Source organism: Papio anubis, chromosome 6 (assembly GCF_008728515.1).
Source record: "Papio anubis isolate 15944 chromosome 6, Panubis1.0, whole genome shotgun sequence".
NCBI classification, from domain to species: domain Eukaryota; kingdom Metazoa; phylum Chordata; class Mammalia; order Primates; family Cercopithecidae; genus Papio; species Papio anubis.
The window spans coordinates 6980620-7004178 of NC_044981.1; the positions used below are offsets into that span (position 1 = coordinate 6980620).

A 23559-nucleotide genomic window follows, 5' to 3' on the forward strand; every position below is an offset into this window, starting at 1 on the left:
AAAAAAAAGTGGTAATAATTGTACCTCCCTTATAGGATTATGATGAGATATTTTATGCAAGTGCATAGCATGTCTTATACCTAATAAGGGATCAATAAAGTGAAGCTTTTCTTATACTGAGGCTCTTAATTAATTCTGTCTGTAAATATGTTTTTTCCCAGTTTGTAATTTCCATTTTAATTTAACCTATGGTAGTATATATAGAATTATGTAAATTAAAGTACACACCTTTCCTTTGGGGTTTCTTTTTCCTCAGAAATCCTTCCACGCCCTCAAAGATCAGATAAATATTTACCTACTTTTGTTCTGATTTTTGTTTTGTTTTGTTTTGAGAAGGAGTCTTACTCTGCCTGCCACCCAGGCTGCAGTGCAGTGGTATGGTCTCCGCTCACTGAAACCTTTGCCTCCTGGATTCAAGTGATTCTCCTGCCTCAGCCTCCTGAGTAGCTGGGATTACAGGCACCCGCCACCACGCCCAGCTAATTTTTGTATTTTTAGTAGAGATGGGGTTTCACCATGTTGGCCAGGCTGGTCTGGAACTCCTGACCTCAGGTGATCTGCCTGCCTCGGCCTCCCAAAGTGCGGGAATTACATGCGTGAGCCACCGCACCCGGCCTGTTGCAGTTCTTTAATCATTTCATATTTTATATTTAGCTCTTTAATCCACTTGGAGTAACTGTTTTGTTTTTGTTTTGTTTTTGTGAGAGGGTCTGGTTCTGCCGCCCAGACTGGAATGCAGTGGCACAATCTCAGCTCACTGCAGCCTCCATCTCCTGGCTTAAGACATTCTCCCACGTCAGCCTCCCGAGTAGCTGGGACTACAGGTGTGCGACACCATACTTGGCTAATTCTGTTTTTTTGTTTGTTTGTTTGTTTTTTGAGATGGAGTCTCATGTGACATCCAGGCTGGAGTGCAATGGCCTGATTTTGACTCACTGAAACCTCTGTCTCCCAGGTTCAAGCGATTCTCCTGCCTCAGCCTCCCAAGTAGCTGGGACTACAGGCATGCACCACCATGCCTGGCTAAGTTTTGTATTTTTAGTAGAGACATGGTTTCACCATATCGGCCAGGCTGGTCTCAAACTCTTGATCTCAAGTGATCCACCTGCCTCTGCCTCCCAAAGTGCTGGGATTGTATTTCTGATAGAGATGGGGTTTTGCCATGTGGCCCAGGCAGGTCTCGAACCCATGAGCTCAAGCAGTACTCCCGCCTCAGCTTCCCAAAGTGCTGGGATTACAGGAGTGAGCCACCATGCCTGGTCTGGAGTAAGTTTTTTTGTTTTTTTCTTTTATTCTTTTTGAGATGAAGTTTTGCTCTTGTTGCCCAGGCTGGAGTGCAGTGGCGTGATCTCAGCTCACTGCAACCTCTGCCTCCCAGGTTCAAGTGATTCTCCTGCCTCAGCCTCCGGAGTGGCTGGGATTACAGGTGCCTGCCACCACGCCTGGCTAATTTTTTGTTATTTTAGTAGAGACGGGGTTTCACTATGTTGGCCAGGCTGGTCTCGAACTCCTGACCTAGTGATCCGCCTGCCTTGGCCTCCCGAAGTACTGGGATTACAGGCATGAGCCACCATGCCCAGCCGTAGGTTTTAATCTTTAGTGCAAAGTGGGTATTTTGTGTGAATTGTTCCAAATATATTGTTCCAAGTATATTGACTAATTGTATTCTTTCCCCCACTGATTTGAAGTGCCATTTTACCATACACCAAATACTTCTAGGTTTTCTGTTTGATTCCATTGCTCCATCTGTTGCTGCACCAGCACTGTACCGTCGTATATAGTATGTGCACAATATATCCATTCTAGCTTCATCACAGGATTAATATCTGGAAGCATTCATCCCCTCTCCCCTCAACACCATCTATTGTTTTCAGAATTTACAGACTTGGATTACAGTCTGATGAGGATTTAAATTTTTCTGTCATTCCATACAGTGCACAGAAAGAACCTGGGCTGTAGACTCAGAGGACTTGGATTCCAATCCTGGCTCCACCACTTAGCAGCTGTTTAAATCGGGCATGCTATTCTCTGTAAACCTCAGGTTCTTCATTGAAATAATCCTGTGAAAATCAGCACTTACCCCAAGTTCCTCTGAAATAATGGGACCAAATTGACAAACCATGGAGTCACATCACTCAGGTTTACATATTTCTGCAAAATAAGCCATTGTTGGCCGGGTGCAGTGGCTCAGCCTGTAATCCCAGCACTTTGGGAGGCCAAGGTGGGTGGACTGCTTGAGCTCAGAAGTTTAAGACCAGCCTGGGCAACATAGTGAAACCCTGTCTCTACCAAAAATACAAAAAATTAGCCTGCCATGGTGGCACATTCCTGCGGTCCCAACTACTCGGGAGGCTGAGGCAGGAGAATTGCTTGAACCCGGGAGGCAGAGGTTGCAGTGAGCTGACATTATGCCACTGTACCCCAGCCTGGGTGACAGAGTGAGACCCTGTCTCAAAAAAGAAGAAAGCCATTGTTTTAATGACTAGAAAATTTGTAGCTCTTTTTTTGGTTATAACTATCTTATATGGTCTAATGTCATGTAATGTAACTTTAATAATAAGAAGAAGGATTATGAATAACTTTTTTAAGCACCTTATGTGCATGTAAATGCACACATTTATAAATCCAACTATATAAACATAATCATAAATGAATTATCATCATCATTAGCAGTTTAGAAATAATGACCTTTATTACCCTGGCCAACATGGTAAAACCTTGTCACTACTAAAAATACAAAAATGAGCTGGGCGTGGTGGCTCATTCCTGTAATCCCAGCTACTTGGGAGGCTGAGGCAGGAGAAGAATCACTTGAATCTGGGAGGCAGAGGCTATAGTGAGCTGAGATCAAGCCACCAAGCCTAACTTGGTGACAAACGAGATTCCATCTCAAAAAAAAGGGGGGAAGAAAGAAAAAAAAGAAGGAAGGGAGGGAGGGAAGGAGGAAGGAGGAAGGAAGGAAGGAAGGAAAGAAGGAAGGAAGGAAGGAGGGAAGGAAGGAAGGAAGGAAGGAAGGAAGGAAGGAAGGAAGGAAGGAAGGAAGGAAGGAAGGAAAGAAGGAAGGAAGGAAGGAAGGCCGGCCAGCCAACAGGGTGTAGTGGGGCATGATGGTTGGTTTGGCACGAATCCCAGCACTTTGGGAGGCCGAGGCAGGCAGATCACTTCAGGTCAGGAGTTCAAGACCAGCCTGGCCAACATGGCAAAACCCCATCTCTACTAAAAATATAAAAATTAGCCAGGCATGGTGGTTCATGTCTGTCGTTCCAGCTATACAGGAGGCTGGGGCATGAGAATTGCTTGAATTCAGGAGGCAGAGGTTGCAGTGAGCTGAGATCTTGCCACTGCACTCCAGCCTGGGCAATAGAGTGAAACTTGGTCTCAAAAAAAAAAAAAAAAAAAAGGCAATTTGATGTAACCTTAACACTTTTATTGGCTTAAAGTACATGTATTTGATTGCAAAATATGACTATTAAGCACCTCATTTTCTTTTTCTTCCCTTTTTTTTTCTTTGTATAAATGTAGGGGGTACATACAAGGGCAGTTTTGATATATGGATATATTGCATGGTGGTGAACTCTGGGCTTTTAGTGTAACCATTGCCCAAATAGTGTACATTGTATCCATTAAGGAATTTCTCATTCCTCACTCCCCTCCCACCCTTCTGGGTCTCCAGTATCTATTATTTCACACTTTAGGTTTGTGTATACACGTTATTTAGCTTCCGCTTATAAGTGAGAACAAAACATCTAATTTAAAAATACATAATATGAAGGGCTGGTGCAGTGGTTCACACCTGTAATCCAAGCACTTTGGGAGGCCAAGGTGGGAGGATCACTTGAGGCTAGGAGTTTGAGATCAGCCTGGGCAACATAGCGGGACCCCCTCTCTATAAAATATTTAAAAATTAGCCAGGTGTAGTGGTGCATGCCTGTATTCCTAGCTACTTGGGAGACTGAGGCAGGAGGATCACTTGAGTCCAGGAGTTTGAGACTGTAGTTCGCTATGATCAGGCTACTGCACTACAGCTTGTGTGACAGAGTGGAACCCCATCTCTGAAAAAAATACATATGCACAAGTACATTTTGCATATATATGTACATATATTACATGTATACATATGTATACATTACACATGTATACATATGTATATGTATGTGCATGTTACATACATGTATCTTTCACATGTATACATATTTTATATATATGTATTATACATACACTGTAATACATCTATATGTTTATACAAGCTGTATGTAATTGTATGCATATGTACATAGTATATATACAATTATGTACATAGTATATATACATATTATATACATGCACTGAAAAAGTATATATACAATACTTTGTTTTTTGTTTTTTGTTTTTTGTTTTTTGTTTTTGAGATGGAGTCTCGCTCTGTCGCCAGGCTGGAGTGCAGTGGTGCGATCTCTGCTCGCTGCAACTTCCGCCTTCTGGCTCAAGTGATTCTCCTGCCTCAGCCTCCCGAGTAGCTGGGACTATAGGCGCGTGTCATCACACCCAGCTAATTTTTGTGTTTTTAGTAGAGACGAGGTTTCACCATGTTGGCCAGGATGGTCTCGATCTCTTGACCTCATGATCCACCCGCATCGGCCTCCCAAAGTACTAGGATTACAGGCATGAGCCGCCATGCCCAGCCTTACAATACTTTGTATACTATATATACTATAAAAAAAGTATATACACAATACTATGTATACTATATATACATCTTGCCTGGCCAAACAGCTGAGATTTTATTTCTTCACAGTTCTGGGGGCTGGAAGTCCAAAATCAAGGTGTGGACAGGGTTGTCCATCTCCTGAGGCCTCTCTCTTTGGCTTGCAGATGGTTGTCTTCTGTGCCCTCATGTGGTGTTCCCTTGTTTTATTTATTTATTTATTTTTTGAGATGGAGTCTCGCACTGTCACCTGGGCTGGAGTGCAGTGGCATGATCTCGGCTCGCTGCAACCTCTGCCTCCCGGGTTCAAGCGATTCTTCTGCCTCAGCCTCCTGATTAGCTGGGATTACAGACACACACTGCCACACCCGGCTAATTTTTTGTATTTTTAGTAGAGACAGGGTTTCACCATGTTAGCCAGGATGGTCTTGATCTCCTGACCTCGTGATCCACTCCCCTTGGCCTCCCAAAGTGTTGTGATTACAGGCATAAGCCACTGTTCCTGGCCGTCACTTATTTTTGTATCTGTGTCCTCATCTCCTCTTCTGATAAGGAGACCAGTCACATTGGATCAGGGCCCACCCTAAATACTTCATTTTACCTTAATCCCCTCTTTACAAGCCCTTTCTTGGCCAGGTGCAGTGGCTCACACCTGTAATCCCAGCACTTTGGAAGGCCGAGGCAGGTGGATCACCTGAAGTTAGGTGTTTGAGACCAGCCTGTCCAACATGGCGAAACCCTAGCTGGGCATGGTGGTGGGCACCTGTAATCCCAGCTACTCAGGAGGCTGAGGCAGGAGAATCGCTTGAACCCGGGAGGTGAAGGTTGCAGTGAGCTGAGATCATACCACTGCACTCTGGCCTGGGTGACGGAGCAAGACTCTGTCTTGATCAATCAATCAATCAAGGCCCTCTCGCTAAATACAGTCACTTTCTGAGGTCCTGGGGTTTAGAAGTTCAACATACGGGTTTTGGGGGACACTTCAGCCCATCACACCTACGGTAAAGCTGGGGTCATCTGTTGACTACCTGCCTCTTCCCCTCTTCTGATCTCTAAGACACGCCTCCTTCACAAAAGCCTAAGTGGCTGCTCCATACTTTTCCTCTCACTCCCTCCCCTTCCTCATTTTCAGAGACAGGACCATCTCTGTCAAGGACCAAGTCTATTCTGGCTTCATATCTGCTCTACCTCCTCAGCCCAGTGATTGGGATTTCTGCTCCATCTTAGAGTCATTGGGGTCTGCCCCTCAAGGGCTCTGACCCTGTGTCTCCCACACTCACCCCTCCTGCTTTCCCTGCACCTGCTTCACCCCCCTGCCACCTCTCCAGACACTAAATCTGCCTCCTTCCACATCTTCAGGCCCCTCGACCACTCCCAGTTCTCGAGGTCTCAGCCCCTCCCCGCCTTATCCTCCTGGCTCCATTTGGACCTGGGCATGCCCACTTTGGCACCCAATCACATCCAGAAACCTCTGGACATCTTCTGTGGCTCTTCTGGACACTTTTGTTGTCTGCCTTGCTATCTGAATTCCAGCTGCCAGTCATCATTCCCACTGTAAGTTTCCTCCCCTCTGGGGTGCCCATAGCATTGAAAGGAAGCTGAAACAGCTGGTCTTCCACCGCCCGTTCCTGCCTTCTTCTCTCCTTACCCTCAGCCCTGGGCCCCACCCCTACTCTCCTCTATGCTGCCTTACACAGTCAAGGCCAGCAGATACCAGCTCCCACAACTTGCCTTTTCCCACTAATATTTCTCAGTGTGTTCCTACTATTCTTTTCCCCTTCTCTCTCATCTTGGAAGATGAAGCATCTCTCTTTTCCTTCCTAGGTTGATCTCTGCCTTTCCTCCTGTGCCATAGACTCTCTCACCTCCCTTCCAACATTGTTTCATACATCTCTATATGCTCCCTCTCTGGGTCGGCATTCCTTTCCTGTTGACATAAATCGTCTGGGTGGTTTAACCCTTCTCAAACCCCTTCTCCACATTCTGATACTCATAGAGATAATTTTTTTAATTAATATTTTTTTAAGAGATGGGGTCTTGCTATGTTGTTGCCCAGGCTGGTCTTAAACGCCTGGGCTCAGGGATCCTTCTGCCTCAGCTTCCTAAGCAGCTGGGATTATAGGTGTGCACCACCACACCCAGCTCCTAGAGATAATTTCCAAGGCACTGTGGAGCAGGGCTTCTCAACCCCGACACTATTAACCTTTGCGACCAGATAATTATTTGCTGTGGAGGGCTTTCCCTGTACAGTGTAGTATGTTAAGCAGCATCTCTGGCTTCTACTCACTAAATGCCATTTGCACATTTCCCGCAGCTTGTGACAGCCAAAAAATGTCTCCAGACATTGCCAAACATACCCTAGGGGTCAGAATCACCTGGTTGAGACCCATTGGTGTAGACACTGAAAATGTGGACCCTATTGTGCTAGTTTATCTTTAGCCTTGCTATGCTGGGCATGTTGGAATCTACAAAATACCCAGCGACAGCTTCAGAATTTATTCTGCACATATGGAATGTAATACTTGGAGAACAGAAAGAGATTTGTACCTTATGTTCATGTGAGGGAGGGGTGATTATAAACCAAATTAGCAATACTTAAAAATGTGCACTCACTTATCCTTCTAATTAAACCCTTATAAAACAACTGCACAGACAACAATGGCCCTTCTGCAAAACTGCAGTCAGGAGGGTTTCATTTAGATTAGTCAAGACAATTATGTAGGGTTTTTTTTTGTTTTGTTTTGTTTTGTTTTGTTTTGAGATGGAGTCCTGCTCTGTCGCCCAGGTTGGAGTGCAATGGCGCAATCTTGGCCCACTGCAACCTCCGCCTCCCAGGTTCAAGCAATTCTCCTGCCTCAGCCTCCTGAGTCGCTGGGATTACAGACACATGCCACCATGCCCAGCTAATTTTTGTGGTAGGTATTTTTTAAATTAGTAAACTATTTGATTCTTAATAGGCTAACAACAGCAACCATGACAGCAACAATAAAAAAGTGTAGGCTTCAGGGTCAGGCTACCTGGTGTGCATCTCAGTGCTCCCCCTTCCCAGCTGGGAGATGTTGGGCAGTTGAGGAACCTCTCTGCTTCAGTTTCATCAGCTGCAAAATGGGGATGGTAATGGCACCCACCTGAGTGAGGGTGGAGGGCACAGAGCCAGACTATAAGAGATGGCCCTGGAGCAGGGCCTGGGCAGAGTCAGTCCTTCAATAAATGCTAACTGCTAATGGTCGCTGCTATTGTTATTTTTCTTTCTTTCTCTTCCTTTCTCACCTAAGTTTATGCCAGAGCACAGGGCCTTCACTTCCTCTTCTTCTACTCACTGTTTAACCCCTTGCTTTCTGGCCCCTGCCTACCATACTCACATGAACTCACTTTCTCAGCTCTCAGCCTTTGTTTCTGCCACTTGCCTTGGTTTCTCTTTGTTTGTTTGCTTTTTGCATACGTTTAAGGGGTAGAGGTGCAGTTTTGGTACATGGATATATTGCACAGTGGTGAAGTGTGGCCTTTTAGTGTAACCATCACCCGCATGATGTACATTGTACCATTAAGTACCTTCTCATCTCTTACCCCCTGCCACCCTCTCACCCCTCCAAGTCTCCAATGTCTATTATCCCACATTCTGTGTGATTTCTGTGGTTTAATGCTGTGGGCCACCTTTTCCCTTAGCTGTTCTGCTTCGTTAGAGGCAAAAGAGAAGGAGCTCTTATCACTCCCTCTTCTTTTGCCACTGAATTGCAGGCATTTCCTTGGGTCCTGCCCTAGCCTTTCATTGTCCATAGTCTCTTTACCTAGATGTGTCTTTAGGCCTCCCTCCTGAGTTTCCCTCCTCTCCAATTCCACAACTCGCACCCTCCTCCATGACTCATGCCACTGGAGAATGGACCCACCCTCCATCCAGTTATCCAAGGCCAAGCCCAGAGAATCGGCCTTCTTAACCCCACGACTTCTCACTCCACAACCAATGGGCACCAAGCCTTGCAGACCTGTCCCCTTGACATCTCCTGTCTTTGGTCCTTCCTGCACTGCCATGGGTCACGCTCACTGCTGCGGCAGCTTCACCTCTTTTGTTATCACACACCTTTGTCAGTGCCCCAGATGGATTGTTTCCTTTTCTCTCATAACTCAGTTGGTCAAGTTCTGTTGATTCTATGGCCTAATTATGTCCCAGATGAATCTATTCCTCTCCACCCCTACAGCCAGTGCCTCCCTAGGTCCTTATTCTTGCTTAACTAAATTCTTCTATTACTATTAATTCCTAACTCCCCCTCCTGCCTCGTCCTGCCATCCTCCAGACCATCCTCCACGGTGCCCTCCTCCATGAGCCCTTTCACGGCCTCACCGCTGGATAACGTCCAAGTCCGCTGTGCATAGCGCTCTTGGCGATCTGGCCCACTGGCTACTCCTGCAGCCCCATCTCTGGCTGCCTCCCCTCCTCCCTCCGCTGCTCCAGCTCCAGAGGGTGGTATTTGCAGTTCAGGAAACTGACCTTGTTTTACGCCTCTGTGCCCTTGTGCTTGCAGCTCCCTGCCCACTCTGGCTGGAGTGCCCTGCCCCCTCCTCTCTGCCTGGGGACACCTACACAGCTGTGAGACCTCATCCAAGTGGCCTTCTCCAGCATCCACACCTTTTTTCTTCATGATCCTCTTCCACAGCTTAGCTCTGTTTTCCATTTATTTCTACCTCCAGGCTCAATATCACCTACTCTGTCACCTTCCACCTCAAATGGGCTCCCCTTCTCCCTGACTTGCTCATTTTTGTTCTTCTGTCAGCTACCTAGCTAAGACCCAGACATCATCTTGGCCCTGACTTCTGCACCTCACCCCCCATCCCTTGTTCCCCCTCCATTACAGGTCTACCGGTTGCTTCTCTGTGAGTTCTTCCTCTGAAGTGCTTCTTGACCTCCTCTACCTTCACCCTAGTTCAGGCCCTTGGTACCCAAGCTTTCCCATGGCCAATATTCAGAATTATTCGTGGGACAGGCTCAGCTTATTTACCTTTTAGTCTCATCACCTATAGTACAGTCCTGTAAATGTTATATTCAGCCAAGCTATAACCCTTACTGGTCTCTGAGTGGGACCCGTAATTTGTTACAACTGTGCTCTTGCATCTGCTGCTGTTTTTAATTCCCAATCTTCATCTTCTTCATCTACTGAATTTCTAGTCATTCTCCATGGCCCAAATCCATTACTTTCTCTTCCATGAAGCTTTCCCTGATCACTCTTCTTAGAATTGATCTTGGCTGGGCGCAGTGGCTCACAACTGTAATCCCAGCACTTTGGGAAGCTGAGGTGGGCAGGAGTTCAAGACCCAGCCTGACCAACATGGAGAAACCCCGTCTCTACTAAAAATACAAAATTAGCTGGGCGTGGTGGCACATGCCTGTAATCCCAGCTACTCACAAGGCTGAGACAGGAGAATTGATTGAACCCGAAAGGCAGAGGTTGCGGTGAGCCGAGATCACACCATTGCACTGCAGCCTGGGTAAAAAGAGCGAAACAAACAAACAAAAAGGTCACCCTGGCCAATGTGGTGAAACCCCGTCTCTACAAAAATATAAAACTTAGCTGGGCATGATGATGGGCGCCTGTAATCCAAGCTACGCAGGAGGCTGAGGTGGTAGAATAGCTTGAACCCAGAAGGCAGAGGTTGCAGTGAGCCGAGATCTCGCCATTGTACTCTAGCCTGGGCAACAGAGCGAGACTGTCTCAAAAAAAAAAAGAAAGAAAGAAGTGATCTCTTTGCTCTGAACTCCTAGATTTTGTATGTATTTAATTTTTTTATTATTATATGTTAGACTATGTCTCAAAAAAAGTGATCTTTGCTCTGAACTGAATTTTGTATGTATTTGATATTATATGTTGTTTTGCATTTCATGGATTATATCATGAGGATGCAGAGATTAGATTGCAAGCTCTTTTAAGGCAAGATTATAAATTACTCATTTTTGTATCAGTTCTCCACTACAGAACCTAGCACAATTCCATATATGTCTATACAGCTCAGCTTTATTGGGATATAACTCACATACCATAGAATTCACCCATTTAAAATGTACAATTCAATGGATTTTTAGTATATTTAGAGTTGTGCACCCTAACCACAATCAATTTTAAAACATTTTAATTTTAATTAATTTTAAGTTTAAGTTTTTTGAGACAGGGTCTCACTCTGTCACCCAGTCTGGAATGCAGTGGCACAAGCATAGCTCTCTGTACCCTTGACCTACCAGACTTAAGTGATTCTCCTGCCTCAGACTCCCAAGTAGCTGGGACTATAAGCATGTGCCACCACGTCTGGCTAAGTTTTAAATTTTTTTTTTTTCCCTTGAGACAGTGTCTTGCTCTGTCGCCAGGATGGAGTGCAGTGGCGCCATCCTGGTTCACTGCTGTCTCCGCCTCCGCCTCCTGGGTTCAAGGGATTCCCCTGCCTCACCCTCCCGAGTAGCTGGGACTACAGGCACGCACTACTACGCCCGGCTAATTTTTTTTTTGTATTTTAGTAGAGACGAGGTTTCACCATGTTGGCCAGGATGGTTTTTGTTTGTTTGTTTGTTTGTTGTTTTTTGTGTTTTGGAGTCTCGCTGGAGTGCAATGGCGCCATCTCAGCTCACTACAACCTCCGCCTCCTGGGTTCAAGCGATTCTCCTGCCTCAGGCTCCCAAGTAGCTGGGATTACAGGCACCTGCCACCACGCCAGGCTAATTTTTTCTATTTTTAGTAGAGATGGGGTTTCGCCATGTTGGCCAGGCTGGTCTCAAATCCCTGGCCTTAAGCGATCCTCTGCCTTGACCTCCCAAAGTGCTGGGATTACAGGCAGGAGCCACCTTGCCTGGTCTACGCTGTTGTTGTTTTGTGAAGGGGAAGCAAGATACTTCTTATATGGCAGAGTGAGAGGGAGTGAGAGTGGGAGAGGGGAAAGGGGAAGAGGAGAGGTGGAAAGAGGAGGGAGGAAGGAGGAGTGGGGAGAGGGGTAGTCTGGCCTACTACATTTTTAGCATCCCAAAAAGAAACCCCACATGTTAGCAGTCAATCCCCACTTCTCCCTAGCCCTCAGTTCTAGGCAACCATTAATCTACTTTCTATCTCTATCAATTTGCCTATTCTGAACATTTCATATAAACGGAATCATCCATTATTTGTCCTTTTGGATCTGACTTCTTTCATTTAGAATAATGTTTTCAAGATTCATCCATGTTGTATTATACATCAGTACTTCATTGCTTTTGATGGTGGAATAACAGTCTATGTATGGCTATATCATATTTTGTTTATCCATCCACCAACTGATGAATATTTGAGTTGTTTCCACTTTTTGGCTATTATGAATAGTGCTGCTATGAATATTTGAGTACAAGTTTTTGTGTGGACATATGTTTTCATTTCTTGTTTATGTACCTAAGAGCAGAATTGCTGGGTCATATAGCAACTCTATGTTTAACATTTCGAGGAACTACCAAGCTATTTTTCAAAGTGGCTGCATCATTGTACATTCTCACCAGCAATGTATGAAGGTTTCAGTTTCTCCATACTTTCTTCAACCCTTATTGTCTGTTTTTTTATTATAAACATCCTAGTGGGTGTGAAGTGGCATCTCATAATGGTTTAGAGAGCATGACTCTTGAACAGGTGGTTTGATGGCCATGTTTATTAATTAGCTAGAAATGAGAAACACAGGGCCCAGCATGATACTCCAATTTTTAAAGTATAACTTGGAATAGGCTGGGCACAATGGCTTACACTTATAATCCCAGCAATTTGGGAGGCTGAGGTGGGATAATCACTTGAGCCCTAGAGCCTGAGACCAGCCTGGGCAACATAGCAAGACCTCCTCTCTACTAAAACTTTTAAAATTAACTAGGTGTGGTGACATGCACTGTAGTCCCAGCTACTTGGGAGGCTAAGGGTGGAGGATCACTTGAGACCAGGAATTCAAAGCTGCAGTGAGTCGTGATCCTACCACTGCACTCCAGCCCGGGCAACAGAGTGATGCTCTGTCTCAAAAAAAAAAAAAAAAAAAAATTAAAAAAAGTTGTAGTAAAACTGTTTTCAATCTTTTTTGTTGCCAGTATTTTCTAGATGGCATTATACAGGTGGCAATTTGTCATGAACATTCATATATAGCATTGGAGATTTGCTAAATTATGCATAAATTTCAATTTTGATATTTTTCCTATTCAAAACTTATCCCTGAATGGGGAGACCAGGAAAGGCTAGCTCCTGAATCAGAGGCAAAGTGAGTAAAGTAGCATTCCCCACAGGGCCCTTCCTTCGCCCTCACTGGAACACATTACAACTTAGAAACACGAGACACCTATTCTGTGATGGCTATGTGAACTATCACTCCTGTCTAGAGACATGCCCATGTCCTCCACGACGGGCCTGTCTTCAAAAAACCATTTGATAATACATTTTGGGGCGGCGGAGTTCGGGGAGGCTCAGAAAAATGCAACTGCTGAAATTTCTCTGGATGGAGTTTTCTTCAGTAAACAGTAGACCTTGGGAAACATAACAGGTTCCGAAAACTTAATCTGGATGAAAGTCAGAGAAACAGCCAGCTGAATCAGCTCCTTTTTGGGCAGTGGTTTAGCCTACTTATCTCATATCAGACCTAATGGTCCAGCTGCTTTTCCTTGGTTCCAAAGAGTTCTGTTCTGGCCAGGACCCATCCCGAGTCAGACACTTCTGTCTGCAGCCCTGAAAGCTAGAGGTCAATGGAAGGACTCAAATTAAAGGCCCACAGTTGGGCTTACAACTCTCCATGGTGTTCAAGCCTTCTCAGAGGAGCTGGTGTGGTGGAGCCAGGGTCAAAGGTCATAGTAAATAGAAAGTAGCCAGCTTTCTGCCTGCATAACATCATCTTGCCTAACCAGACCCAAACGCTTAATTCTACTGTAGTATTCTTTGGACATTCTTCTTTAGAACTAGGGGGGCGGGGGGTGTTTATTTTCAACAACCACAATCATCCTTATCTGTCTGAAGATGTTTCCAAAGGCCGAGAACAGACCCCTTTCAGAACCTCGGTAGCAGAAGTATTAACAGTTGGAAACATGTCAGCTGCTTTATGGAGGAAGCACAGCCCAGGCCTGGTTTCTCTGGGCTCCGTGATAACTTGGGGCAAGGCAGCCAGTGCGAAGCGTAGTGGCAGGAGCTAGAGAGATGGAGAGCGGCTCCGAGAAGGGCCCCTGCTTTTCAGAGTTGAAACAGGAGCCCTCTGAGAGAAAGAGATACTGCGTGTGGCTTCTCTGAAGCCTTGGAGGGCGACGTGGATGACACAGCATCAGCCATTCCATCGCGGGGTGGGGACACATTAGCGGCAGGAGCCGTCCTCAGCCCCTGGCGGCCACGCAGTTCCCCGCTGAAGCATCCTTTGTGGGGTGTGGGTAAGGGAAGGGGACCAAAGTCGAGTCGGAGTTGAGTTTGTTAGACGGCGAGCACGCTCAGGGCGGCAGCCCGAGTAAGAAGGATGGCCCCGGGAGAGAAACAGCTCGAAGCCAGGGGCGGGGTGAAGCGCCTGCTCCTTAATCTCCTGCCCCATCATCCACTCGCCCCACCTGGATGCAGAGCGAGGACCGCGTGGAAAGGAAACGGCTCGGGCGGGGCTCCACTTCCCAGATGCCTCGCAGACCCAGAGGGGCGGCGCCAGGCCAGGGACCCCGAGCCCCACGCCCCCCATCCCCCCAACCCCAGCGCCTCCGAGGCGCCCCTCTCGCAATTCCGGGGCATCACCGTGTCTCCCCCGCCTCCGTTAAAATAGTGAAACAAACTGCGGAGTGAAGTGATGGAAAGCCGGGGGCGGGGAGTCGCCCGCGGCGAGGGGCTGCAGGGGAGGGGGCGCGGTGGCCGAAGAAGGTGGCCTGCGAGCAAAGGGACGATTGGGATCGCGCTCAGTCGCGGCCTCCCGGACCCTTACCCTCGGGCAGCCCGGCCCTCCCATGGCCCGGGGCGCCTTGGGAGGGCGTAGGGCAAACCTGGGGCTGCGGTGGGGGGTGGGGAGGGGACTCCACCTCCATCCTTCCCGGGATGGCAACTGCGGTCATCCTGCTAAAGTCGGGGCGGGGGCGGCGGTGGGGACAGGCGGGTACCGCGGTCCTCCCCCTCACCCCCCCAGTCCGAGCGCCGCCGCCGCCGCCGCGGCCGCTCAGTAACACGTCCCCAGGAGACTCGCAGGAGCAACACGTGATGTGTCTACTTATCAGGGTGAGAGGGGGAGAGCGAGACTCCGAGCGTGCGGGCGAGGAAGCTGGGCGGGGGGCCGAGACGGGGGCCGGGACGACGGCTGGGGCGCTGGGGTCGCCAGCTCCTCGCCCACCTCCCTCCCTGTGGGAGAAGAGGAGGAGGGGAAGTGACTGCGGAGTTGATGAACTTTGCACATCCAGAAACGCCATTTTGATTCCTTTTCCGGAACAAGTTTGCATCTCTCCTCGGTCTCTCCCTGAAGCCCACCGGTCCCCAACGCATCATGCCTGGGAGCCAAGCGTCCTGCCCGGCCGTAAGTACGTGCCCCGGGTTCCGACTCGCGGTACTCCGGCGGCAGCGAGACATCTGGGGCACAGCCGGAGCGACCTTTTAAAGAACTTTGGGGATGGGGAGGGTGAAGTCTGCAGAGCGCGTTGTACTTTAGAAACTCGGCGCGTCCCGCAGGCGGGGACCCGCACGCCCCACGCCGCGCAGCGTGCGCTCGGGCTGGCGGGGCGGCCAGGGATGAGCCGGGCAGCCCTCTCCCCTCGGGCTGCGCGCCGGGCCGTTCCTCCTCCTCCTCCTCCTCCTCCTCCTCCTCCTCCTCCTCCTCCTCCCCTTCCTCCGCTCTTTTCCCTTTCCCGAGCCGCTGGCTCTGCCAACCAGCTCCCAGCGCGAGCCGCCGCAGCGCCCCGCCAGCAGGACCTGATGCGCATCCATATTAGCCGTCCGAGCGCAGGAATCCGGCCCGACCCGCGCCGCCGAGTTTATTTTTAACCAGCACCGCCGGGACTCGGATGGTGCGCGCACCGCCGGCCAGAAACATCTTCCCAGCGCTGCTCTCCATCTTCCGCCCTCTCTCCCTCGACATCCTCCCCCCCATGTGGGAGGGGAAACTTTTCTCCTACATACTTTCGAGTCCCTCTCGGGCCGGGAAGCGCGGAGATGACGGCGCCCGCCCTCCCGCCGCCGCCGTAAGGTATCCGAGGGTGCCGGCTTGGGGGTGTCTGCTCGGGGTGCTCGAGCGGGGGTGCCTGCTCGGGGCTGCTTGGTGGGAGCATCCGCCGCGCCCTGCTCTGCGGACTTTGATCCTCCCGGGCGGACGGCGCCGGCCGGGAGGGGGCCGCGGGCAGCCCCGCGCCCTCGCCGGTTCCCGGCTGGAGGTCGTGGTCACGCCGACCACTGCCCCGGGGGACCAGGGGAGGAGGGGACCGGGCCCGAGCCGTGCGGGCACGTATTGTTCCCTCGCCCTTCCGTTGGCGGGGTGCGTTTTTTCGTGGGAGCCCTCGGTGTGGAGCTAGCCTGCCTCGCGGGCGGGGGAGGGGGTGGGGGGCTCGGCGCCGTCACGAGCACAGGAAGGAGGCCGGGAGCATCCGAGGCGGGGCCGGCCGCCGGGGCCCGCTCCACCGCCCAGCTGTGGAGCGCGCTCGGAAACTTTTGTCCGCCGCCCGCTGGACCAGTTTTTTGCGAGTTCTGGGGCTTCCCTTCCTCCTCCCATCCCGGCCCCCAGCGTCTAGCTGGGTGGGGGCAGGGGGCCCGTTGCTGCCCCCCCCCTACTTCCCGCACAAGCCTCGGGCCGGGCCCCCGGCGCCCCCGCCCCGCTCGCGGTCTCTTAGGAAACTGCGACCTTAATGGTTGCTAAGGAGCAGGGGAGGTCCTTCCCGTCGCCGACCCCCTTCCTGGGAAGCGGCGTGTTTTCTGGACCGGGCCAAGGGCGCGTCGAGGATGTGACCTGCTCCGCGGCCGCGCGTGAGTGCGGGGCGCGTCGGCTGAGCCCACGGGTTGGCTAGGCCGCCTTCCTCTCCGGGCGGGGCGGGGAGCTGGGGGACGCGGGGACCCCACGGGGTGCGGGCCCGGGCCGCTTGACAGGCGCCGCGTGCAGCTCGCGCCCCTCGGCCGCCGTGCATCCGTGATGGGTTATAAAAGAGGAGGAAAGTATTTCTCCTTGCTCAGCAGATTTGCCCTCTCTCGCTCCTTACTGGTTAGGAGATAGAACGTGAGCCCAGATCCGGACGAGCAGTTCACATTCCATTACGAAATTCTACACGGCTTCAGAGCCAGCAGCAGCACACATTCGGGGCACTTTGGAGGGGTTTTCGTCTTTTGAGGATGCTCCTGCTGCTGCTGCTTGTGATGGTGGTGGATGTGGAGACAGACAGAAGGGTGAATTAAAAAGTATAACGTTTTGGTATGTTGAAAAACCTGTCCGGGGGTTTTCATTAGTAGAAAATTGAACCCTCTTTTAAGAGTTTAGATTTAAGCTTAGCTCTTTAAAAGCCAGTGGGAATAAAGTTTGCCTGTTGCATGGTGTTGCTGGAAATAGCGAGGAATTTCTGTCTCTGCAATGGCAGAGTTTCTAGTGCATCCCCATTATTTTTGAGACTTTTTTCCCCTTTATATATGTAGTGGACCCTGCATATGTGCGAGTTGATTCTGAAATAAGTTTAATTGAAGTGGAGTGGGGAAAAGAGAACTGCCAAGAAAAGAATGTGGTTTAGTTTTGTTTTTTCACACCCATGAAAATCATCCTCTAGATTTGGTACTTTTTCAAGTAGGCAGGTATAGTTTCTAAGACATATTTCAACCCGGAAGTCTGAGTTAGAGGCCAAAGTGTTGGCTAAAACCTCTTTGAAAAACAAACGTTGAGTTCTGTACTATCTTCAAGAGTCCACAGAACTTTTGAAGGAATGGGTTCGAGCTACTCTACAAGTAATTTATACAAAGACGGATCACTAATTTTAGGGGTGGTGTGTGCGCGCGTGTGTGTATGTATGTGTTTACCTCTGCCCTTTGGAGGGAGCTTTCTGGGTACCCTCTGATGGGTCCTGCTTTGATGTGCTTTGAGCTTTGGTTACACTGATGTATTAAACATTTGAATGACTTTAATCAAGTTTTAAATGTGTTAAAAAAAAATACCTTTCCCCCAGTTTTACAAAAGAAAGGGAGAGAAGAACTCTTTGATTTAGTTATTTACTTAGCTTGTGCTCCATTTTAGGTTAATGAATTTGCATTGTCTTTGTCTTAAAAATACTGCTAAACTGGTTGCATTTTAGAATGTCTTGTTTTAAAAGAGGATTTGCTGGATGTGTAATACTCTTAAGAAATGCTGCTGATGCTTACTGTTATGTGAAATATCATTCTCTGGGTTTTTGTAGATACTGCTTTATTTCTCATCAGAAAATGAGACGCTAAGCTCTTATGGCAGACAAGTGTTTGTTAGGTGGTGGGGAACATGCGTCTTATTGAGCTGGTACAGGTGGTGCATCCATTCCTAACTAGTTACATATTCCAGCAAGCGACCTTTTGATTGAAGGGTCTTTTAAATTTCTTCAGGCAGACTCCCAAGGCCTTATTTGTATCCAACACAGGTACAACACGTTGAAGGAAGAAAAGAAACCTACATTTATTAGTCCAGCATCTGATCAACAGCAGTTTATTGGTTACCTGCTGTGTGCCAGGCACTGTACAGTGTAGCTGCCTTAGGTCGTTTTTGCTCTTCAATTTTGAGCTGTTGTGTTATTCCACTTCTGAGGTCAGTTTGGAAGTCTTTGCTTGCTATCTTATACTCACTTGCTAACATCGTTTATCACCTTCAGCTAAGGAAATGTCCCAGTTAATGAAGTTTTAAAATGCTACCCTTTTAGGATTTTGCACGGCATAATTAATACAAATTTAACTCCTATAAAAATTGGTTAAATATATTCTTTGGAAACAGAAGTGAATTCTTTTGATGTTTCTATTCATTATCCTTCTGAAAAGTAGGTGGTGCTTAGAAGGTCATAGGATAAGGGTTGCTAAGCAGCTAAACAGAAGGATGCTAAAATTAACCGAAGCATTTTTGAAAGGGAATCCTTCCCTGTTTTACATTATTTACTGGGTTTAATTAATTTCTGAATCTTCTATGCCCGGGAAGATAGGATGTTAAGTTTGTTTTGGTTTTGTTATATTTAAATAATCTCTTTCTTTTGTAAGTGTCTTTAATTGAAGTTCAGTACTCTATGACCAGCCTTGTGGTGTTGGATGGCAGCTTGTCTGGTGGACTTCTTGACTATTACCAATGTGTTCAGGTTGAACCTTCCTGAGGATTTGTGTGTATAGTACCCTCTTATTTCTAGTAATAATGACTGATTCCTTGGTTTGTTTTGGAAATTCTACATAATCCATAAAGTTATGTCTTTCTTTTATTCCACATCAAACAGATTTGTGTTCAAAGATAGAAATGCAATTTAGTGTCAATTCAAAGTATGCAATGTAGTCTGTCCTGATAAGGGGACAATAGCTTTCTTTCCCCCTTTACTGAGATTACCATTCCCTTAGATTAGGTTTTGATAGGGCTCCTCCTCCATTTCATTCCACCTCCCTGATGCAGCTTATTCCACCCAGTTCATGGATATCTTTTTAAAAATAATTATATTAGGTTCAGAGTATCTTTGGAAGGACTGGCCAAATGTTAGAAAACAAAAATAGGTATGATGTATATTACATTTCTGCCATAAGTATGTTCAAGTATCTCGAAGTTTTTCAGCGAGATAAAATGGTTGAAATCTAATTGAAGCCATGATTGGTAATTATCATCTCTTGGCTGAATGGTAAGCCTGTTGTAAGCCAAAAGTTTCCCTGCTTCAAGGTTAATTTGTGTACATCTGACCTATTGAACAGGCAGTGTTGAGTCATATTTTTTTATATCCAAATATGATTAAGAAGTTGATAAATGAATTTTCTTTCTGTTTCTTTTCTCTCTTCTTTCCTGATTTAGGGAGTGATTTTTGGGTAGAAGTAGCCATGGCACTTTTCAAAGAGCAAGGGTCAGACAGTGATTTCTACACAGGGTGAGGGTTGCAGGGACCTCGCCTTATGTCAGAGGGAAAAGGTACACTCTATGAAAGCCAGAGGGAAGCATACGGTGTGCTCTCTGAAATGCATCACTTAGTTTTAATTTCCCCCCTCCCATAGAAGGCAGAATACAGAAAAGAAGACTGCTGATGTTTTCATTACCACGGAGGTAAAAGAATGAGGAAGGTGGAGAGGGGTTTTTACTTTTATGTTCCCAGTCCTGTCGGCAGTGTCACCGACTGTGTTCCCCTCAGTTTCTCTTGTCATGTTCCCTGGTGTTCAACGTGGTCTGAACTGCAGCCGAGTGTAGCTGGGGATTGCACTCTGCCGTTGGCAGTGGCGCGTTGGGGTGAAGCGGATGAGGAGGAGGAGACTGGGAGTGACTGGTGCATCTTGCTTTTGGTGGGACTTCAAGGGTATTGAAGTTAGCCAGTCTGCCCACCAATAAAGGTGGCTGCCTGTGAATAGGTGCTTCAGACAAAAGCAGTGGGAGAGGGTGGAGACTGTTTGTTCAGTGTGATTCAAGCAAGTAATGCTAAGAGAATTCGAAAACCTCTGTAAAGTCCGGGGACTGGGTACTGACTGCTCCTGCAGGGATTCACCTGAGGGCTTGCAGACATCATGAGGGTGGGTGGAGAAAGAGAATGAAAACCCCCACAGGCATTGTCAGACAGCCAGACTGAAGAGAAAACGTCTCAGTGGGGGTAATTAGATAAAGCTTTTAAATGCTCTATTTGTTTTTCCCTAGCTTGCTTGGTATTTCATCTCTTTTTCACCCTTTTCAGAGACTATAGGATAGGATTGTTATAAAAGTGTGTGATACTTCTGGTGGTTTAATCACTTTAAAAGTTTTCTTTTTCATTCAGATATGCCTTCTAGGGCTTAGTTAATTTCACCCTACTTATGTGGAGGCCTTTAGCAAAGATTCCATGTTTATGCTTAGAGGAACATTAAGAGAGTTGGGTGGGTATGTTGACCCATTTTACAGCTGCGCTGTGGTCCACCCAGGGACTGATAATAAATCAAACTTGGAACCCAGAACTCCTAACTCCAGCCTAGCCCTGTAGAACAGCTGCTTTTTAGAGTGAGCTTGACCTCAAGAGGACTTAGCAGCATTAAATATATACTGCCTATTTATCTCCTTGTATATGGTGTGTGTGTGTTTTAAATAAGACTAGATCCTTTTCAAAATAAAGCCAATTGAGTTTGAAGGTATAAGGAAATTTTAAAAAGCACTCTTGCTCTTGGTAGCATTTCTGTTGATGAATGTGGTGATACGCATCTTTTTTTTTTTTTTTTGAGACGGAGTCTTGCTCTGTCGCCCAGGCTGGAGTGCCGTGGCCAGATCTCAGCTCACTGCAAGCTCCGCCTCCCAGGTTCATGCCATTCTCCCGCCTCAGCCTCCCGAGTAGCTGGGACTACAGGCGCCTGCCACTTCGCCCGGCTAGTTTTTTGTATTTTTTAGTGGAGACGGGGTTTCACCGTGTTAGCCAGGATGGTCTCGATCTCCTGACCTCGTGATCCACCCGTCTCGGCCTCCCAAAGTGCTGGGATTACAGGCTTGAGCCACCGCGCCCGGCCAGATACGCATCTTTTTAGTAGCCTTTCTACCTCATGAGATTGTTGTAAGAACAAAGTAAATGTTCCAGAAAGTCAAAATCTATAAATGGAAGAAAGTGGTATATTTTGAGCTCAGGAAGCTTTGTGGGTATCCATTCTGGATTTCCTTTCCAGAATTTTGCACACCTCTATTACCTTAGTCAAATTTTGCCTAGGAGTCTATGTTCAAATTGGGGAAACGCAGCACTCTTTGTTTTTAGTGCTGGGAGACTAACTGAACTAGCAAATTCTTAATGTGGTTCACTTAGGTGAGGCGGAGTCTCACTCTCACCCAGGATGGAGTGCAATGGCACAATCTCGGCTGTCTGCAACTCCACCTCCAGGGTTCAAGCGATTCTTCTGCCTCAGTCTCCTGAGCAGGTGGGACTACAGGCACACACCACCAAGCCCAGCTAACTTTTGTATTTTTAGTAGCGACAGGGTTTCACCATGTTGATCAGGCTGAGGGATGAATTTTAAGGAAAAAGCAGATGACAAGCTTGGGGCTTATTCTGAAGCAGTGGTTCTCAACCTGGTGGTTTTGCCCCCAGGAGACTTTTGGCAACATCTGGAGACATTTTTAAGTGTTTCTGGGGAGGGGGGGTGGCAGGGGTGAGTTGCTACTGGCCTTTAGTGCATAGACCCCAGAGATGCTGCTCCACATCTTAGAGTGCACAGAACACCCCCATATGTCAGCAGAGCTGAGGTTGAGAAAGCCTGCTTGAAAGGTATGGTAGTCGTGGCCTGGGTCTCATCTGCAAGTCCACTGGGTGCAGTCCCTGTATTGCATGTGATATATTTATAAATCTGAAATTCCGTAAAGCAAGTAAGCTCTTATTTGTATCTGAGGTACCATGGTTGGCAAGTTCTAATTTTCACAGAAAATTTGGGGTTGAGGAAAACATTAAGTGGCATTAAATGTATTTGAAAATCCCATAGTAAATGAAAATTCTAGAAGTCATCTGCTTCTAAAACAAAACATATTCATTGGCTCTGTGAAGCTGTTCTGGTAGATGGCTCAGCTTTCCCAGGCACCTCTTCAGTTATTTGGGAAACTTGCTCTGGTGCTGTCATCTGTAGCCCTCCTTCATGCTCTAAGGTATGTGGAGTATACTTTTTTTTTTTTTTTTTTTAATGTGTTTGAACTAGCCCTTACTTGCTTGACAGTTAATGTTTTTGCATTCGTAGTCTCCTGTATTTTATTTTCTCAAGTTTTTGCAAAATTCTTACATAACCGTCTGCCGTTTTTATAGGGCAGTGTTTCTGAGCTGGGTCCTCTGTCCATACATCTCCTCTTGAGAGGGTGGATGGCTGCCAGCTGCTGTGGTTGGGAGGGATAGGAAGGGAATGAGGGGATGCAGGGTAGGAAGCAGTGATTATTTTTATGTTAAGGGACTCCAGGCCTCAGACCAGAAATGTCTAATATAGTGACAGGAGTGATCTTTTAGCCAACAAGTGCTACTGATCTGACCCTTGGCCTTCCCACCCCACCCCCTCCAGTCTATCACACAGACAGGAGGTGAGGAAACCATGGAGGGGAGAAGAAAACAGGGAGACAGAGATTGAATTCCAGAGAAGGAAGGGCTGCCAGTGGTAGGCAGAGTCACCCCTAGAGTGGCCTGGCCTCCCACTTACTTTATAGACATGTGCAATACTTGAAGATAGCTCTTTTTACATCTTAAACCAGCAGTTAGTCAGTGTCCCGTTGGTATCAGTCGTACTGATGGTGCTCAGGGCCATTGCTCTGCAGCCACCTTTGCAGTCCCATACCTGGTAATAAGTCCTGTTCCTGCAGAACGCCCCTGCATTCTGGTGCTTTTCTGTCTTCTCATCTAACCTGTAAACTGCCAACTCCCAACTCTGTATCTCCATTTACAACTAACTTCTCCTAAGCTTGAACCTTTTGTCACCCTGATCACCCTGCAAGTACCTTACCCTGCAGGTACTTGTGAAAATGAAAGTCCTCTCCCTTCCTTCTGGAAGGTGATCACCATCCACCCAGCCTTCTAGTCCAGGAGCCTTACTGCCGTCCTGACGCTTGTCTCTCCTGCCCCAATGTTCTGTCAGTCACCAGGCCCTCTGCAAAACCACACTCCAGTCTGGCCCTGGCATTGACTGTTCTATCGTTTCTGACCTAAGGCCCTCATCAAGTCACAAATGCCTCCCAAGTTAATTTCCTGCCACCAGTTTCTCCCTACTGCAGTTCATCCTCCACTCTGCTGCCAGAGTCATCAAAACTAAAGCTGTGCGTGGTGTTTGCCTGCTTAA

General features: G+C 47.6%; 1 protein-coding gene across 11 annotated transcripts in view; it reads left to right on the forward strand.

Annotated features, from left to right (window-relative positions):
* Positions 1-23559, forward strand: part of RREB1 (ras responsive element binding protein 1) — a 198518-nt gene that overhangs the window by 38783 nt on the left and 136176 nt on the right. For 4 of the 11 annotated variants that reach the window (XM_003897011.4, XM_003897014.4, XM_017957548.2 and 1 more), the window contains exon 1: positions 15067-15172. The exons of 1 other annotated variant lie outside the window; for it this stretch is intronic. The gene's annotated coding sequence lies outside the window, so the exon portion shown is untranslated. Of the gene's footprint in view, positions 1-14704; positions 14881-15066; positions 15177-15448; positions 15839-15872; positions 16609-16694; positions 17048-23559 lie in introns of those variants that run through there. 6 more of the 11 variants (XM_003897013.4, XM_009204405.4, XM_009204403.3 and 3 more) reach the window with 6 other exon arrangements.